The sequence below is a fragment of the Schistocerca serialis genome, unplaced genomic scaffold (assembly GCF_023864345.2).
Source record: "Schistocerca serialis cubense isolate TAMUIC-IGC-003099 unplaced genomic scaffold, iqSchSeri2.2 HiC_scaffold_1189, whole genome shotgun sequence".
NCBI lineage: Eukaryota > Metazoa > Arthropoda > Insecta > Orthoptera > Acrididae > Schistocerca > Schistocerca serialis.
In genome coordinates this window covers 45,001-50,000 of record NW_026047391.1, presented here as the reverse complement: position 1 = coordinate 50,000, position 5,000 = coordinate 45,001, and the positions used below count along the sequence as shown (strand labels likewise).

Sequence of the window (5,000 nt, the reverse complement as noted above, 5' to 3'; positions counted from 1 at the left end):
ATACTCGTTAAAGGATTTAAAGTGTACTCATTCCGATTACGGGGCCTCGGATGAGTCCCGTATCGTTATTTTTCGTCACTACCTCCCCGTGCCGGGAGTGGGTAATTTGCGCGCCTGCTGCCTTCCTTGGATGTGGTAGCCGTTTCTCAGGCTCCCTCTCCGGAATCGAACCCTGATTCCCCGTTACCCGTTACAACCATGGTAGGCGCAGAACCTACCATCGACAGTTGATAAGGCAGACATTTGAAAGATGCGTCGCCGGTACGAGGACCGTGCGATCAGCCCAAAGTTATTCAGAGTCACCAAGGCAAACGGACCGGACGAGCCGACCGATTGGTTTTGATCTAATAAAAGCGTCCCTTCCATCTCTGGTCGGGACTCTGTTTGCATGTATTAGCTCTAGAATTACCACAGTTATCCAAGTAACGTGGGTACGATCTAAGGAACCATAACTGATTTAATGAGCCATTCGCGGTTTCACCTTAATGCGGCTTGTACTGAGACATGCATGGCTTAATCTTTGAGACAAGCATATGACTACTGGCAGGATCAACCAGGGAGCTGCGTCAACTAGAGCTGAGCAGCCGGCCGCCCGGGAGTGTGTCCCGGGGGCCCGCGCGAACACGCAAGCGTCCGCTCAATTATTCTGCAAACAGGAGGAGGCTGAGCTCCCCTGCACAATACACCTCGAAACCCTCTCAGGTCCCGGCGGCGCGCAGCGCCGTCCTAAGTACTTGGTCGGGTTCGAGAGAGGCGCAATCGCCCGGAGTTTGGCGAGTAGACGCTTTAGGTGCGACCACCCGTGCTCCCAACTGAGCTTGCCGCTGCCGACAGAGGCCCGGGAGCGTGCTGTCGTGGCATTGCCGGCGGGAGACAACACGCGCCACCTACGGTGGCCGGCAGCTCCAACGCCAGCGCCACAGAAGGACAAAAGCCCCACTTGGGTGCCGAAGCGAACTCTCCCAGCACAGCGCACGCGCCAACACGTCCGCACAGCTGCGATACAATCCACCTGCGAGAACCGCAGAGGCGACCGAGCAGCAGACGGCGTCGCGGCGCCGAGCGCCGGGCGGCGGCGCATCCTCAGCGCACACAGTCCTCAATCGGACCAGCACACTGCAGATGTCCACCGCGCTTCGCACCGGGCCCGCGAGGACCTACTTTGGCCGCACGGCGCCGCGTGCAGGGTGCGCCGGCGCGCAGCTACGCCGCCTGCCGCCTCCGTCGGCCGGCGCGCCTGCCACTGGCCGCCCCCACCAGCCGGCTGTAGCGCGTGCGCCCACGCACCGCGCGGCCAGCACGCCGGGAGGCCCCCCCTCACCGGCCGGGGACGGTCCCACCCAGCCACCGCCGCGTATCGCTTCACACCCACATGCCATTCACGTTCGTGGGCATGGTGGGTATCGCTGAAACAACCGGTTGGTAGCTCAACCGATCGTCGCCATCACTGATTCACCTCTAGCGAGAACAACCGCACCACAACGGTTTACCAGTTCTTCATTTGCGTAACGTCACCAGCAAACGTAGACGTCCATCGCCATTTGCAAATTCAACGATTGTTGCATGCCTGTGTCAGGTGTCACGACACACTATGTCTGCCCACATACACGCAACAACATGTGCACGCTTCGCGAACACGTGGAAGGTGGCCCCCGTACGTATGCGATGTCCATTGCGCGAACGACTGTCAACCGGCCTCTGTCGCATGTCGCAGATGTGGAACGCAGTGCACCATGCTATCACGGTGTGTGAGAAGAGACGACTACGTCTGACAACACGCGCCACTACATCAACAGACGGCTCATGCCGATCGCCATCCACGGCATACCATACTGCAATCCAGCTCTTATAGGGAGACGACATGTAGCTGAGTGCACAATATTTGGACCGTATGGTTCGCCGTTGTTGGCGCAGTCGTGGTACGGTCACACATGTACCACGATGTATCATTCAGTACATGAGGACCAATGTGCAGTACAGTGTGTGATTTGGACGTACAACATCAGCGGACAGTTGACACAAGCCGTACCACAACGTAGGCTGTGCTTCGCCATGCGAATGCCAATGAACAACTGCGAAGGGCATTGAGCATGTACGTCCTGCTGCCATCCGCATTACAGTGTATAGCTGCAAGGTGTTTAACATGAAGCGATACTCTGGGGACCGGGCAGTGCGAGTAGCAAACTATATTGCGGGGGTTGCAGTTAGGCAACACTACACTAATTTAACGCGTCGTATGACAATTACAGAGCAGGTTAAGGCCCAACGTGTGTTGGGTTAAGGCCCAACGTGTGTTGGGTTAAGGCCCAACGTGTGTTGGGTTAAGGCCCAACGTGTGTTGGGTTAAGGCCCAACGTGTGTTGGGTTAAGGCCCAACGTGTGTTGGGTTAAGGCCCAACGTGTGTTGGGTTAAGGCCCAACGTGTGTTGGGTTAAGGCCCAACGTGTGTTGGGTTAAGGCCCAACGTGTGTTGGGTTAAGGCGCAACGTGTGTTGGGTTAAGGCGCAACGTGTGTTGGGTTAAGGCGCAACGTGTGTTGGGTTAAGGCGCAACGTGTGTTGGGTTAAGGCGCAACGTGTGTTGGGTTAAGGCGCAACGTGTGTTGGGTTAAGGCGCAACGTGTGTTGGGTTAAGGCGCAACGTGTGTTGGGTTAAGGCGCAACGTGTGTTGGGTTAAGGCGCAACGTGTGTTGGGTTAAGGCGCAACGTGTGTTGGGTTAAGGCGCAACGTGTGTTGGGTTAAGGCGCAACATAGGTTAGGTTAAGGCGCAACATAGGTTAGGTTAAGGCGCAACATAGGTTAGGTTAAGGCGCAACATAGGTTAGGTTAAGGCGCAACATAGGTTAGGTTAAGGCGCAACATAGGTTAGGTTAAGGCGCAACATAGGTTAGGTTAAGGCGCAACATAGGTTAGGTTAAGGCGCAACATAGGTTAGGTTAAGGCGCAACATAGGTTAGGTTAAGGTACAATATAGGTTAGGTTAAGGTACAATATAGGGTAGGTTAAGGCGCAACATAGGTTAGGTTAAGGCACAACACGGGTTAGGTTAAGGCACAACACGGGTTAGGTTAAGGCACAACACAGGTTAGGTTAAGGCACAACACGGGTTAGGTTAAGGCACAACACGGGTTAGGTTAAGGCAGAATACGGGTTAGGTTAAGGCACAATACGGGTTAGGTTAAGGCACAATACGGGTTAGGTTAAGGCACAATACGGGTTAGGTTAAGGCACAATACGGGTTAGGTTAAGGCACAATACGGGTTAGGTTAAGGCACAATACGGGTTAGGTTAAGGCACAATACGGGTTAGGTTAAGGCACAATACGGGTTAGGTTAAGGCACAATACGGGTTAGGTTAAGGCACAATACGGGTTAGGTTAAGGCACAATACGGGTTAGGTTAAGGCACAATACGGGTTAGGTTAAGGCACAATACGGGTTAGGTTAAGGCACAATACGGGTTAGGTTAAGGCACAATACGGGTTAGGTTAAGGCACAATACGGGTTAGGTTAAGGCACAATATGGGTTAGGTTAAGGCACAATATGGGTTAGGTTAAGGCACAATATGGGTTAGGTTAAGGCACAATATGGGTTAGGTTAAGGTACACATTGTTGTAAGGAAAGGTGTTTTGGGGGGGGGGGGGCGGCAGTTTGTTGATTGTGATTATCGTAAGTAAATGACTGCGGCATCATCTGATTTGCCACGTCAGGGTGCACCTTTGGCTCATAACAGGCGGCGCTCTGATTCCATGCTTGTGGCAGACCTGTGTCTTTCATTCCTGCCATTGTTTGTGTGGTGTGACAGGAGGCAGTATTGTGATGTTGGGTGCACCCCTGTGTGGGACATGTGTGGGTGTTGGTGGCTTAGCTGAGCAATGGTGGTTGTCGGAAGGGTGGGATATTCTGTTTTCCGAGTGGACCTCCCGGTCTGGTTATGATAGTGTGGATTGTCTAATGTGGCAGAGAGGATGCACTGGGTGTTGTTCCATGCTGGTGCTTACATATCGTCTGCGTGCCTGTTACAGGCAGAGAGTAGTGCGTGATAAGAGTGTCTGGCTGACGTGTGATTGTGAGCAGAGTCTTTCAGCATGTATACGGACAGGTCTATACATTATCTGTATTCTGATGGCTCTATCTATTACTAATCAGCGCCGTGTATACGTTTAATCCGGTTCCAGTCGAAACTATTGTATCTCTGTACATTAGTGACACGGCGAGCCCGGTATGTAGTTACTCGTCTCGGCAGCTTCCACCGGTGTATGGCAAATGATTATAAGGAATCAGTCTAGTCGTCAATACCGATAGTCTGACGTCACATGTCTGGGGTGGGGGACGCTGCGCCCTTCCGGTGGGTCATGGCCTAGGAAGACTCTTCCCACGCAGGGGGGCTTGGACTGTCATTGACTCTTCCGAGTAATATACTTGCCGTACGTTTTTGCGACTGCGAGTGCAACGCTCACCGGTACCGACATGGATGGAGCGCCTCCTAGCTGCCGCTGAGCATCTGCATTCGTACAGAGAGCAACGCGATCGCGTCTGTAGCTCGTACGTGGTACAGCTCGCAGCTCATGTATATGGACAGCGGGAATGTCGCATATTGGACATAACTCTTCATGAAACGCACGTTATAGGGGTGGATTGCACATTGCGAGTGCGAGCAAAGTCCGCCGTTCATCCGCTGGAGTTGCGAGTTGGGCGGTTGGGGTGGGGCACGAACGGGTGCAGGTGGAGTGATTGCCGGTCCACGACTTCGTGCGGCAGAGGCGCTGGCGTTGGGGTGCTGTTGTCGACAGAGGATGCAGGCTTTGTGGGTGGGGTCGAAAGAAGGGCACTGTGGGCCCATGGCTGTCTTAGTCGGCTTGGCGTCTCATAGATGACGGTATCGTCGTTGCAGGAGGTCATGTTGCGGGAGACCTACAGATGGCGGTGTGTTTTGCGGTGCGCTCGACATGGCGGACGTAGTGTTGTCAGATTCGCATAGATGGAGGTATTGCATGTGC

General features: G+C 54.0%; 1 non-coding gene across 1 annotated transcript in view; it reads right to left on the bottom strand.

Annotated features, from left to right (window-relative positions):
• LOC126434505 (small subunit ribosomal RNA) overlaps nt 1–560 on the bottom strand; it is a 1,910-nt gene extending 1,350 nt beyond the window's left edge. The window contains exon 1 of the ribosomal RNA XR_007579276.1: nt 1–560. This exon is cut by the window's left edge and continues 1,350 nt beyond it. This is a non-coding gene — a ribosomal RNA (small subunit ribosomal RNA).
• Nucleotides 561–5,000: the final 4,440 nt, after the last annotated feature.